The following is a 15,542-nucleotide window of genomic DNA, read 5'->3' as shown; positions in this document are numbered from 1 at the left end:
ACCTTTAACAAAAAAGTAGTTTAAACTGCTTTTCAACTAAAAAAATGTAAGACGCATCTGGTTCGCAATTACTAAAGATTCATTTCGACATAGAAGCCCTACTTGGGTTTCCATCAACACCTACAAACACCTTCCACGCAGGCATACTTGACAGAGGATTACAGACGTTATTACAAGACCCCGCTGCCAACTCTACTTTGACAATGCATTGACACTCGATCATGGGCCAGGGTGGTACCGAAACCTTGACAAAGCTGTGCCGTCTCTGCAATAACCCAGAAGAACGTCTAGCGCACCTTCCCACTCAACGATCGGCGCTTCTGGCTCTACAATATTTTCATTCATTATAGACTCAGAACATGCTAACATGCAATTACTTTCGGCCTGCAAGGTAACCCTCCCGTCGCCACGGCAAGGTTCTTCAAATGTATCGACATAGTGGATAAAGGCCTGACTTCGAGGCCCTTACTCTTTTCAGTGAACCAGACGTGATTGCGTTCACTCGGGCAAGTCCCGCAAAACACTTTTTCAGGACAAATGAAACTCTGTGATGCCATGCAGTGAGCTCACAGCGTCAACTGTGTTTGCCCAGCAAAGTTTTTATACTGGACAACGTATTACTTAACTTTGCACATACCCCCTTTTATTTTATAACAAGGGTAATTGAACTGTGATGTTTTAATGAGTTTTTTATGTATCGCTTTTATTAACCTAAAAAAAGTTTCTGTCTCACAGTTAGCAGAGTTATACGTCTATTCGTGCAGTAAATGTAATCGTATTGTTTCAAATGAGCGTACACTAGGCACTTTAACCGTTTATCTGCTGCCTCAAATGCAATTCAAGATGTGATGTGACTATGAGGGTCATTCTGACCCTGGCGGCCGGTGGCCGCCAGGGCCACCGACCACGGGAGCACCGCCAACAGGCTGGCGGTGCTCCAATGAGCATTCTGACCGCGGCGGTTCAGCCGCGGTCAGAAGCGGAAAGTCAGCGGTCTCCCGCTGACTTTCCGCTGCTCTTTGGAATCCTCCATGGCTGCGGAGCGCGCTCCGCAGCCATGAGGATTCTGACCCCCCCTACCGCCATCCAGTTCATGGCGGGAAAGCCGCCATGAACAGGATGGCGGTAGGGGGGGTCGCGGGGCCCCTGGGGGCCCCTGCCGTGCCCATGCCAATGGCATGGGCACGGCAGGGGCCCCCGTAAGAGGGCCCCGAAAAGTATTTCAGTGTCTGCCTTGCAGACACTGAAATACGCGACGGGTGCCACTGCACCCGTCGCACCTTCCCACTCCGCCGGCTCGATTACGAGCCGGCATCCTCGTGGGAAGGTCGTTTTCCCCTGGGCTGGCGGGCGGTTTTACTGGAACCGCCCGCCAGCCCAGGGGAAAACTCGTAATACCCGCCGCGGTCTTTTGACCGCGGCGCGGTAATTTGGAGGGCGGGATCCTGGCGGGCGGCCTCCGCCGCCTGCCAGGGTCATAATGAGGCCCTATGTGTCTTCAAGCCAAGCTCTTGTGGTTTGGCCATAGAGTGTTGACTGTTATGCATTGTACTTGTTATGGATTGAGTGGTGGAGTTCCTTTGTAGTCAAGTTACCCGCTGGCTGGCAAGTGGAAACTACACTGTGGTCCCTTGTGTATTCCTACATTTCTATGGTCACAATATAATTTTGGTGATGAATTGACCAGCGCAGCAGAAGACTCAGTGACCCAGGTGGTGATTTAATGGACCTGAATAGCTGAGTGAACATCATTGGAGAGTGAGCATCACAGTGACAAGTTTGCTTTTGTTCATGGGTAAAGCGCTTAGGACAACACTTTTAACAAGGCCAGTATGAAAAGTAAAGACTGCTTGGTTATAGAAAGACACAAAGGCTCAATGGTCTATCACTATGGCTCTGTAAAAAACTTGTTTTAAAATACAGACACTACATTTAATGCACCATAACAAATTACTATTGTAGTGGTAGTAGCCCTGTCTTAACACTATGCCTATTCAACACTCACAGCGGTATTCTGTTGTTGGCGGGCTGTGGAGTCAAAGTTGCATTGAGACTGATGCGTTCTGAGGCCTGGCATATTCACGGACAGACTTGCTGACTCTGAGGTCTGAACTGGCAGTTGTGCAGACACACATCAGAAACACACTGGAACATGGCCTCAATGCAGCCATCGTGATAGACCATTGAGCCTTTGTGTTTTTCAAACGTGTCCATCCTTGGTTCCGTCCATTCAGCAACTCCAACCTCGCATCTGACACATGTCAAAGCTTTTGTTGTGCAAAAAACGAAAGGAAAACACCTTAGTAGAAATGGCCATTGTCACTACAGCACTACAACCAACAAATAATATATTCAGTCTTTTAAAAAATAGATTATGGGGGTCATTGCAACCTCAGCGGTCTTTTTACAAGACCGCTGAGGGACCGCCTTGCTGAAGACCGCCAGTGCAAGCGGTTTTCCGCTCGGCGCATTATGACTGCTGGCAGCCCTCTGTCCTTTTCCGGACGGAGAGCTGCCAGCAGCCATACTGGCGGTCGGCAGGGAAGTGGAGGTTGCTCCACCTCCACCGCCACGTCAACAGAACAGCGCCCACCGAATCACATTCTGTGTTTCGGCGTGGCAGTGTTCTGTCGACGGGGTGCTGGCGGCGGAGCAGCCGCCATGGATCCCGTCCCCTCCCGTAGGATCAACGGACCAGGTAAGTTGATCGCCTGTTAGGGGAGGAGGGTGGGGGGGTGTTGTGTGTTGTGTGTGTGCATGGGGGTGTGCGTGTGAGTATGTAGAGGGGGTGTGTGAGTGCGTGTATGCATGCGGGGGTGTTGTGTGTTTGGAAATGTGTGCATGTCTGTATTGATGTCTGTATGGATGTGTGCGTATATGTCTGAATGTGGGTGTGGGTGTATGACTGTGTGTGTGGCTGTTGGCATGTTTGTTGGTGTGTGTGCGGGTATGTGTGTTGGTGGTGCCTGCGTGCGTGTCAGGTGTGAATCAGTAATGTGATGTTGGCGGTGGGGGTGGGGAGGGGGGTCCTGCCATTTTTGGGGGGTGGCAGGTAGGTGGGGGGTGTCTTGGAAGGACTTGGGCTGTATAAGACCCCTTTCAGTGCCAGGGAAGGAATTCCCTGGCACTGATAGTGCTCACCGCCATGGATTTCATGGCGCTTCCCAACCCCATGAAATCCATGGCAGTGAGCCAGGTCATGATACCTCTGGCGGTATTGTGACGGCAGCCGGGATGGAGACCCAAGTCTCCAGCCCAGCGGTCGTCTCCGCCCTGGCGGTCTGATCGGAGAAGTGGCGGATGACCATGGAGGTAACCGCCATGGTCATAATTCCAAATTTTTTACCGCCAGCCTGTTGGCGGTAAAACCGCCACTTCTCCCCCAACCGCCAGGGTCGTAATGAGGGCCTTTATGTTTCAACACAGTTATGTGCTACTAAAAAAGAAGAAATATTAATTAATATAACAATAACTTTGTCAATGAACATCTTGTAAACTTTGATAAACCACTTTGGTTTGTTGAACATAATTATTGTTTTATTATTTTAAACACGGGTTATTCTTCAATAATCACTCCACCAATATTTCTTGCACAACCAGGATACCCATCAATAGAATGGGGGGAGTGGGTGAACATATTCTAAAATTATCTGGAAACTTTTTGATGGCCATATTAATGCTCAAGCAGGGAAAAATCAATAATGTCAGGCACATTAGAAAAGGGTTAAATACTTACCAACTGCACTAAATTAAGATGGTCAGTCAGACATCTACAAAGAAGCAAAAACAAGCCTCAAATTAAGATTTCCAAACGACACCAACATTGTTATGACTACATATACATTTTATACCCAACCTAAAAAATCTAGAGAATCTTTAGGCAGACGTGTAACCAGATTGTGTGAACTTTCAGTAAAATGTGAAGTTGAGATGATGACAGATGAAATTATTCATGGCTGTTTGATAGTGAAAATGTTAAAAAATGGAAGAAAGGTGGTGGACAGCGAAAAACACTTTATTTAAAGATGATATAGGAATTGCAAAAGTGGTAAAATAATCAGATATTGTATGAAGGAAAAACAAAGGAAAGATGTGAGGGCTAAATAGTGTGTTTTGATAAAGAAGATACTGAAATTAGTTAGTTCCAAGTCTAGCAGTAAAACTGGACGAACTCCACAGATGATTAAACAAAATTGTATATTTAGTTGTGAGTGTAAAATAAGTTACCATACCTCAGATTAAAAAAGGAGTTATTCCATGAGCATGAAATGCAGAAAATGTAGAACTACGGACCATCTTGCCCTTGCATGCAAAGATAACAATAGAGGCAAAGTAGCTGTGGTCTCTGAAGATCACAGTGGGTGAATCACCACTGTTAAACAGAATTTTGTTCATAGGTGATTATGCTGGTGATAAAAGTAGAAAGACCAAGCCTAAAGTTGCATTTGCAACTAGAAAACAAAAAAGTATATTCGTTGTTAGAGGATGGTTTGTAGCTGAATGGCCAAATGTCACACTATTGCCAAAGGACATTAATCCAGGGGAATATCAAGAAAACATAGCTATAATAGGTTACATGTCCACAGAAGTTAGATTTGAAGACACATGGGTAAAATAGAAGATGTATGTTGCTGAAACAGGGCTGCCATTTTTGCTAAGGCTCCACCAGTATGACCTCCTTATTATGATAAAACCTAATACCTAGCTTTCCCAATCAGGTCAAGGTGGTGGAGGATACTGCCACTGAGGAGATCATGTTTAGAGAGGAATTAGGGGAGCCGAAGGGGGATACACACAAAATAAGAGTGAAACCTGATGCCATTACAAATTCAACACAGTTAGAAGAGGTCCAATATCATCAAGAAGTGAAATTAGAAGAATGTTGACTGACATGATAACAAAGAGAGTAATCGAACCCCCTTAAATAACGAGTTGAATTTCAACAGTGGTGATTGCAGAAAAAGCTGATGAAAAGTTGAGGTTCTGTGTGGGCCTGCAGAGTTTGAATTAAAGCTTTGTGGGGGATATTTTTAATTTGCCTAATATTAATGAGCTCATATTATTACTTGAAAGGGAGAAATATTTTTCCAAATTGGATCAAAACATGCTTACCACCAAATAAGATTACATAAGGGTTATAAGCATTTAACAACATTTATAACCGTGGAAGGTACATTTCAATTTAAAAAGAATGCCTTTTGGTCTGTCCTGTGTAGTAAGTGTGTTCTAGAGGATGATGAGTGAGGTATGTAAGTGAATGGACAATGTTATATACTTTAAAGATGACATACAGTGGGAATCCATAACATGTATAGACTATTAAGAGCTAAAAAATTAGACCCAGCTCCTCAAGATAAAGACCATCTATAATCTTCTTTGGATATTATAGAAAACTATGTGAACTTTTTGCAAAACTTTACAGACAAAACAGAGTGTAAGTGAGCTTTATTGAGGAAGGGTGATGTTTTGATAACATTAAGGAAGCAATATGCACTGCAGGGATATTAGTTCCATTCACTATCAGTCACAGAACCATAATGCCAGTTGATGCCACTGCTGCAGTTATTGCTGCAATATTGTCCCAGGTTCACACCATATCTGAAAAAACTGTTGCGGTCACTCAAACAGAGCAACATTATGATTGAAAGACAGCTGCTGGTGGCAGCTTGGATACTAGAGTATTTTAAGACCTACATTTGGGATTTTCTTATTTCGTACAGTCCATAAACTTCTAATGAAAATATTGTTGCCAAGAGGAGCTGGGAAAGATTCTGCAGGGCTTGTTTGATTAATGGCTTGTCTCCAATAATACCAATACAAGGCAGACCATATTTGTGAGAAACTGGGGTGTTGGTTGACTGGAGTGTGAGCCCTGGTCAAGCAGCAACCACAATTCTTGTCGGGGTAAGGCACATGCAAACCCAAATTAACTTGTACTCACCCTCTGGTAGCTGGGCACTGAGCAAACAGGCTTAACTTGAAGGCAATGTGTAAAGTATTTGTGCAACACTTTCAACATTAAAACTGTGACAACACCACAGAAAAAGGATCCCACACAATATTAGAAAACTAGAACTTAATTTCATAAATAAAACAAGACCAAAATGTCAAAGATCCAACGAGTAGAACTTGAGTTATGAAATGTTAAAGAATAAACTGTAAAGCAACTCTTAGAAGCAAGAAGTGACAACTCGGGATATATGGTTGTGCCGGACCAGGATAAAGTTAAAAGTTCAGGCCAACTGTGATGGAGCACGGACTGGATAAAGGGACCAAGCTGGGCCCACTGAACCAAAGTACCTTAATTTCTGGTTGGGAAGTATTGCCACGGTTCCAAACCACACAGTAGAGGTGATGTGTTGGTTCTGCTCCACGCAGCAGTGCTGATGCATGGATTCCGAGATGGAATGAGGCTGCGGTGTTAGTTCCTGCTGAGTCGACATTTATGATTCAGAAGCCAGGGTTTGCGATGCGAAGACCGGTGTAGAGGATGTATTATGCAGTTGAGGTGATACATTGATTCTGATTTGCGCAGAGGCTGCAATGCAGACTTTCAACTGCGTAGCTGAGGTTGGCATCGACAGGCATGTGAAGTCCTTGCACCGAGAAATGTGCTGCAAGGTCTGTTCTGAAGGTGATGTGCTGGTTCCATGATGCGAGGTGCAACAGTGATGCAAGTCTGGTTGCATCATTCTGACCACAAAGTAGAGGTGATGCTTCGGTTCTGTTCCTTGCAACAGTGGTGATGCATCAATTTTGCTACTGCAGCAGAAGATGCATCAGTTGTGCTCGAGCAAACACCTTAGGCACCCCTCCAATGGTCCAGTAGTAGGGTGACACCACTTGGCAGGGCATATTTACAGTTAGCAGAGTGCAGGTGCAGCTGCGGGGTGGTTGGATGTCTTTTATGTCCATAAGACTTCAGATCTGGAGGCCAGCCAACTAGCCCTTGGAGTCACTCTGGGTTCTGGGTTCGAGAGATTCAGGTCCAGTCCTTCTCACTCCCAGGCAGGAGGGCAGCAAGTACAGATCAGCACAGCAAGGCAGCAGTACAACTAAGACGCAGGCCTTCAGCAGCACAACAGTCCTCCTTCCTGGCAGAGTATCCACAGGTCCAGTACGCATACCTAGTACGACCTTTGAAGTGGGTAAATCTTCAAAGGCATACTTTTGACGTGCACAGAGTCCCTGCCATTCCTGCCCTGGCTCCAGGCTCACTACAGGAGGTTATGTAGCCCTTAGTGTGTTGACAGTACAAAGCCTATTCAGGTGTAAGTGAGGCTCTGCCCAGTTCCTCCCTCTGATGATCCTGCTCAGGATGGCCCATCAAGGCCCATGAGGTCACACCTAAACTCCCATTGTGTGAGGCTTCCTAGGAGGAATACACAAAGCCCAGCTGTCACCCCATCCTGACATGTGATCAGAGACAGGCAATAGGCACCAAATAGCTAAAAAGGTGGCATTTTTAGAAATGCAATTTAAAATCCGACTTCACAATAAGTTAGGATTTTAAATTGTGATTCCAGGGACACCAAACATGGGGGGGGGGGATTATGTCTTCCCATTTGGAAATTATACTTACAGGCTGTCATAAGGTAACTCTAATGTTATCCTCTGGGAGAGACATGCCTTGCAGTAGTGGAAAACGCATTAAGAGTTTTTTACTACTAGGACATGCAAAACTGAAAAGTACATGTCCAACCTTTTAGATAACTGCATCCTGGCTTTGGGGGTGTCTAGGGTCTACCTTAGGGGTGACATATGTATTAAAAAGGAAGGGTTGGGCCTGGCAGAAGGTTGACTTTGTCACGGCAACATGGCAGTTCCAAACTGCATACACAGGCTTTGCAGTGGCAGGAATGAGACATGTTTAAAAGGTCTACCTAAGTGGGTGGCACAATCAGTGCTGCAAACCCACTAATAGCATTTAATTTACAGACCCTGGACACATGTAGTACACTCTACTAGGGAATTATAAGTAAATGAAATATGCCAATTGGTGAAAAAACACAAGCACTTTAGCACTGGTTAGCAGTAGTAAAGTACGCAGAAGCCTAAGGCCATCAAAATCTAAGTGCCTGATTTAGTTGTTGACATCGTCACGTTTTTGACTGAAAACCCACCTGCTGCCATGACAGGCCACCCACCCGCCGTATTTAGATGTTGGCGGTCCCATAGCCAAAAGCCAGCATTCAAACCGCTGTCTCTGCCAAGAATCACCACCCGCATCAACGGCAGGAGAGGGAAAATTGGATGCTGGCAGAACCCCAGCCACCCTTTCCACTGTGCAGATTTGGATGTACCTTACCATCTAGCAAAAAGTGGCGGTCCGACCTACACTTTTAAGTTGGTGGATTGGGGTGCAAAAGGGGTGAAAACTCACCTTTTTCCAGATTCCGCTTCTGTTTTCAACAGGACCCAACTGGACAGCACCTGCCGTCACTGCTGCCACCGACCCCAGGAAAAAACACAACCCCCCATCACTGGACTCAAAGTTAGGGACGCCGCATTGCCAGGGTATGTTGGGTGGGCACTGCATGGGAGGTCGGGACCACTGTAGGCATATACATGTCACAGTAATATTTTGGAATCACTGTGACATGCATATGTCTGGGAGACAATTTTGTTACACATGGCTGGGGATACACAGGCAAAACATGCATATTGCACACATATACACATTGTGGTGTCAGTATTCATTGACAAATGAGTTTTGGCACCACATTAACAGTATATTCACACTTGTCAATGGTGTCCATCTGTGCGCATTGCAATGAGACCTGTACTGGTAGGTTTGTGGCATCAGTTGTGTATGTGAGTTAGTATCTGTATGTGTGTGTGTGTGTGGATTGGCTGGTTGGGGTGGAGTGAGTTGGAGTGGGAGGTGTGTTTGTGTCTGTATATGTGTGTGTGCATGTGAGATCAATGTTGTGTATGTTGTGTTGCCATGTGACACATTCAGGTTAGTGTTGTTGTGTGGTGGATGTTGTCGTGATGTGTGTAGTTGTGCTTCTGTATGTGTTACAAGACCAAAATAGGAAAAATCCAACATACAGTAATAAAGATATACATTTTGAAAGATTTTACTTAAAAGTACCATTCCTTGAAGTCAATAGCTCCACCTGTGACTATCAGGGCATCGTGATCAACAAAACCAACAGTTCAGGTCAGCTGCGGCATCGCAGGCCAACTACAGTGTCGGGAAGACCTGCAAACAGTACCTTTGGATTAGCAGGGTGTCGTGATCATCACAGTGAGCTCCAGAGAGCGGCGTTGCTGGCGTCACGGTGTTGGTTCCGGAGTGAGTGCGGGGGTTGTCGGGCCGTTAAAGTCACACGCTATGCAGATCGAACTCCGGGCTGATGAAGTCCGGAGCACTGGCATGGATGGCGTCAAGGCTGTGGTGCGAAGCAGGACGATGTGACATGTGGTGCCCAAAGGTCACGCTGCAGGCAGCGGCTAGGTGATAGCATCTAGCAGCGTCGGTGAGAAAAGGGCTGCGGTGTCAAGCCGGGCGGGACAGTGCAACATGCGGTGTCACCAGGTCACGGAGCAGGCAGTGTCATTGTCGTTGCTGAAGCGCTGTCGTTGGTAGGCCCAAGTCGGTGCCACAGGACGGGCTCTGTGCAGTGTCCACAGGTTGCAGTGCAGACAGGGACGTCTATTGACGACACTGGAATCGATGGTGCTGGCAATGGTGGACCAGGTCTGTGGTGCCGGACGGGACGGTGCTTCGTGCTCCTCACAAGCGGTGTCCACAGGCCATGGTGCAGGCAGCAGTGCCGGTGTCAGCAGGAGTGGCGTCTTTGGGGATGCCGAGGCTGCAGTGTGAGCAGGTGATGCCGGAGTGCAGGGCCCACAGGTTGCGGTGTGAATAGTGGCTCGGTGAAGTCGTCTGATGATGGCGTGAGTAAGACCAGGGTCACAGTGCAAAGTGGGGGAGTGTGGCTCTGTGCAGCGTTGGCAGGTCACAGTGCGGGTCAGCGGCTTCATTGACGGCGTAGCATTGTTTTTCTTCTCTTACAGCACAGAACACACAGTTCCCAGTGCTGCAGGTTGAGGAAACTGATGTCTTTGGTGTCCCTGAGACTTCCAACAGGAGGCAAGCTCTACTCCAAGCCCTTGGAGAATTTTCTCAAGCAGGATACACAGCAAAGTTCACCATTTGCTCTCTTTTAAGGCAGGAGCAGCAACTGCAGGCCAATCCAGCAAAGCAACACAGCAAAGGGACAGTATTCCTCCACCAGCTCTTCAGCTCTTCTACTTGGCAGAAGTTCCTCTTGATTCCAGAAATATTCTAAAAGTCTGGGGTTTTGGGTCCAATACTTATACCCATTTCTGCCTTTGAAGTTAGCAAACTTAAAAGAAAAGTCTCAAGTGTTTGTAAGATCCTTCCTTGTCCAGCCCAGGCCCTAGACACACACCAGGGGGTTGGAGTCTGCACTGTGCAAAGGTAGTCACAGCCCTTTCAGGTGTGAGTGACCACTTTTCCCTCTTCTCTACCTCAGATGGCTCACCAGTATATGCAGGCTACTCCCCAGCCCCCTTTGTGTCACTGTCTAGAGGGAATTCACAACAGCCCAACTGTCAAACTGACCCAGATGGGGAATTCACAAACAGGCAGAGTCACAGAATGGTTTAAGCAAGAAAATGCCTACTTTCTAAAAGTGGCATTTTCAAACTAACAATTCAAAAACCAACTTCACTAAAAGATGTATTTTTAAATTGGAGTTCAGAGACCCCAAACTCCATATTTCTATCTGCTCTCAAGGGGAATTTGGACTTTAATAATATTTAAAGGCAGCTCCCATGTTAACCTATTAGAGAGATAGGCCTTGCACAGTGAAACCGAATTTGGCAGTATTTTACTGTTGGGACATGTAAAACACATCAGTACATATCCCACCTTTAACATACAGTGCACCCTGCCCATGGGGCTACCTAGGACCTACCTTAGGGGTGTCTTACATGTATATAAAGGGAAGGCTTAGGCTTGGCAAGTGGGTACATTTACCAAGTCGAACTGGCAGTTTAAAACTGCACACACAGACACTTCAGTAGCAGGTCTGAGCCATGTTTACAAGGCTACTCCTATGGGTGGCACAATCAGTGCTGCAGTCCCACCAGCAGCATTTGATTTACAGGCCCTAGGCACCTCTAATGTACTTTACTAGGGACTTACCAGTAAATCAACTATGCCAATCATGGATGAACCAATCAACAGTACAATTTAGCACTGGTTAGCTTAGGTAAAGTGCGCAGAGACAATAACCAGCAAAACAGAGTCCTAATTCACTATAAATACTGGAGTTCAAAAGGCAAAAAGACAGGGGAGACACACCAAAAAGCTGCCAGGTCTAACAGTATAAGTTTGTGTAGATGGGCGTGTAGTTTGGTTAGTTGTTGTGGTTGTGCCGGGTGCATTGTCAATGGTGTGTGTATGTTGTGTCATTAATGTATGGCAATGTGTGTTTTCGGCATGTACCGGCTATATTGTGTTGGAATTGTAATGGATGATGGTGTTTATGTGGTGTGTAGTGTGTAGTGCAGGGGGACACATATGGGTAAGGGACAATGTGTGTGTGTAACTTACCTCTATTCCATAGCCCCTGCCATTGTACGAAGTTCATTGGGTCCCCCCACCGTCTCCCTCTGTCAGAAATCCATTGCCCGTCCACTGCTTGCACAGCTGTAACATCTAAATATTGCAGGCAGAACACCATTGACTTGACTGTCTTTTCAGTTCCGCTGCTGATGCGGCTTGGTGGTAACACTGTCAAGATCTAAATCAGGCCCTAAGTCAGCAAAAACAGGAAGTCTGAAGGCAAAATTTAGGGGAAACCACACCAAGGAAGCCAGGTGTAACAATATTCCAGATTGGAGAAATGTCCATGCAGACTGTTCACCTAGCCTACCAATTCAATGGGAGGTAGTAGAGAAGGAAGCAGCAGTTACTTGAGTGTAAGAAATTATATTGAATGGGGATCAGGTGTGATGACCAGTGATAAATGGTTCTCTGAGATCGAGGTGGGTTAAGTGTTGTGTGGTATAGTACAAATGACTTTGAAAGGTGAAAGGAGGGAGAGTACTGTCTAGAGCTCATTATGACCGCAACTCAAGATAACAGAGGAGCTACCATTGTGTGGTGATAAACTAATGAGAAGGGATTAATTCAAAACTTTTGTAGGAGTATGTAGAAAATATTAGGAGAAGGTCTTTGGTTGGCAGGTATGCATGGTGAAATCGTATCTTGGGCAGGATGCTGCCCTGAATGCAAAGAAGCAGAAAAAAGGTTACGAGTGAGAGAGCAAATATTGATTAGAGAGGGGAGGTGTGGCACAAAGTAGTTTTAGATTTTATTGGTCTATTACCAGGAATCAAAAGAGAAAGGACATTTGCTTTGTTAATGGTAGATGTCCATTGCAAATGGTTAGTGGTGAAATTTCTTTCAGAAATGTCCACTAAGGTGACAATGAATACACTGGAGGACATGAAGAAAGAGTGTATCCTTCCATCCTCATCACTGACAACAGCACCCAGTTAACATCTTAAGAAATTAATGATTATCTATCCTTTTGTGGAATTGACCATTCACCCATTGCACTGTTTAATCCCTAGGCTAAAAAGATGACTAAGACAACCAATTGCATAATCAAAGAAGCTATTCAATTGGCAGAAGCAAATAGAGGTGATGTATAGATGATGTTTTTTTACTTGTTTTGGGTTTATCAGCCAACCAAAAATGGGGAAACTAATCTAGCACCTTTTCTTGTGATGAGGGGAAGGAAGCCTAGTTCAGAACTGAACCCAGAGTGCATGAACGAGTTTGTGAAGGGTAATGTGGCATTGTAACATGAATCTGAGAGTGGTAGCAGAGACATAAAGCCTGGAGATTGGGTCAAGTTGAAATCAGATTGAATGAGAAAGAGCCTGAGGAAATTTTTGTTGATATGGAATCTTGATGAATGGGAAGAAGTGGAATTATAGGAGAGTGACATTGTAAGAATGGAAAGGAGTGAAGGAGAAGGGTGTAGTAGTTTCATGAAGAAGTGAGATGATGAGATGTTGGGCAGTCCAAGAGGTAGAGAGATGTCAGATATTTAGATTAACAATGTAGCAGGTGTGGAGTAAGGAAGCAGTGATTTTGTCCAGTGATATGGGACATCAAGTGAGAGTTTTGGAATTGATCATACGAGGGAAGGGGGATACGAAGATCACCTCGATATTTTCAAAAATATGTATGATAAATATTTGCTGTTGTATAATGAAGGGAAGGAGATATGTTATGCCTTCCAGCCAAGCAATGATGAGTATGTATGATAATGTGTTTAGCCATAGAGTTTTCAGTGTAGTTATTCTATATACTATCCTTGTTATGACTTGAGTAGTGGAGTTCCTTTGTAGTCAGTTACCTTTCTGGCTGTCAAGGGGAAACTATGCTTGGGTCACTGTATGAGGTTGGCTCTCGATATAATGTACGGAAATGGCGTGCACCATGCAGAGATTCCAAGCAACTTCACTTTGGTGTCCAGAGGTACAAAGCAGACCACCTAATGCACAGTTTTGTGGCTGTGTGGGAAAACAATTAGGCCAATCCAGAAGATGTGCTAAGCATTTGTTGTACTCACAGAATCAATAAATGTGGACACACACTCGGACGAATAACTCCAGACCAATTTACAAAAAAAGACTTCAGATTTTTATAAAAATGTTAAGACTAATGTCATCAATATATGGTTAGTACTTTTTTACTTATGATATTTCAAAGTTTAGAAGATGTTCTGTTTTTTCTGCATAATTACTCACCATGGGACTCAATGGGAATTTTTTTTTTTAAATGCATATAAAATCAGGCAATGCTCTCACAAATGTCTCCTTCTATTTTTAGTTTGTCAAAGTGTTCAATGGGCCAGCCGGAGAACATCGTGTGGTTCCCAGTTCAAGCGGGAGTGGAAGCTGAAGTTTTTGGAGCTGGCGCCCAAAGGAGAAGGGGACTACTTGGAGACACAATGCAAAGTTGGACTTAAAGGTAAGTCCGGTGGGTCCCCTTGGAGAGTGGAGGTTGCAAGGTTGTTGGGGATGCCTAGAGCACAGCTGGTTGATCAATGCAGGGGCCAGGGAGGCCGGTTGCAGTGCAGATAGGTCAGCTAGGATTTGTCTGTCTTGGAGACCTTAAAGTCAGGAGCAGGTGACTTTGAGGGTGGATTGCAGGGCAGGGCTACTCTGGAGGGTGCTTCTTGGGTGTTCTGAAATCCCTTGACTGGTGCTTGCTTCTGGGCTTTTGGGAGTCCGAAGTGGACTTTGCTTCTGGGTGTCTGACGTTGGGGGTGCCGGTACATCCGGGTAGTAGTACGCGCAGCCCTGGAGAGACGCAGTGCCACCAAACTTGGCATGGCGGCAGGCCTTGTCCTTAAGGGCTGTTGTACAGAATTTGCCTGGGCTGCTGTATCCGGATCATTCGCAACACAAAAGGATGATGGACGGAGTGTTGAAACCTTTCAAACACTCACCCCCAGTTGCAGATCTGGGTTTAATCCATCGTTCTTTTGCTCACCATGCCACCCCAGTTTAGACCCAGCCATATGCAAATCAGTCTTGACCCTGTTCCCCATGGGAATAGTCCAGCCCGAACTGCCAGGCCAGGTCTTCCCTGGACCGGAAACAAGCATCCTAGGACCGGTTTCAGGGTATCACCCTTCATCAGCCAGGCTAGCTTGAATTCAGTGGCACAGTGAGCAAGGGACCCACGTCTGGGCATACCCTTCCCACTTAGGGCAACTTTAGCAACACAAAAGGATGATGGACGGAGTGTTGAAACTTTTCAAACACTCTCCCCCAGTTACAGATCTGAGTTTAATCCATCGTTCTTTTGCTCACCATGCCACCCCAGTTTAGACACCCGGATCATTCGGCAGCAGCTTGTCATTTTACCAGACTTCACAGGTTTGTTGCCTGCAGGGTGTAGGGAGTGATACCTTCACTCAAAGGGAGGTTCCTGATGATTTTCATAAGGCTGGAGGTGCTCTAAGGTTCTTCAGGCTTCCAGGTGACACCTCAGCAGCGATTGTTGAGTCCTTGGAGCAGCAGCCAGGGTTTGGAAATTTTTTCTTTGTGCAGCCGAACTTCAGTTCTTGTGCCTCAGGTTTTTTTTTCTTCCTGGCCTTCTTGTGTCAATTTAATCTAATCTCTTGGTCTAGGGGTGCCCTCTAATTATTGCATTTAGGAGGGCTAGGTGGAATACCTGGTAGTGGCCAATGGGCCACCTACCTTATGTTTGTTACACCCACTAAGTGACCTCTTCCTGTGGGCGGGGGTCACATCTCTAACTCTGATTGGCCATTTTCCTACCATCCAAGATGAAATGGAGTGGTCATGTGCCTGCCACACCTGAAGGGTGGTGCAGGCTGGGGAGGGCCACTCCCCCAATCCCTTGCTAGGTTTCCCACCGTTTTTCCCACCTAAAACAGGGCCAAAGCCATTGGGTGGCCATCCGCTGCTAGCAGCAGAGACAGAGGTCAGACTTCAAAGATGGTAAAGCCTTT

This window comes from Pleurodeles waltl, chromosome 3_1 (assembly GCF_031143425.1).
Source record: "Pleurodeles waltl isolate 20211129_DDA chromosome 3_1, aPleWal1.hap1.20221129, whole genome shotgun sequence".
NCBI classification, from domain to species: Eukaryota; Metazoa; Chordata; class Amphibia; order Caudata; family Salamandridae; genus Pleurodeles; species Pleurodeles waltl.
The sequence above is the reverse complement of the archived record's forward strand: the minus strand, read 5'-3'. Positions refer to the sequence as shown.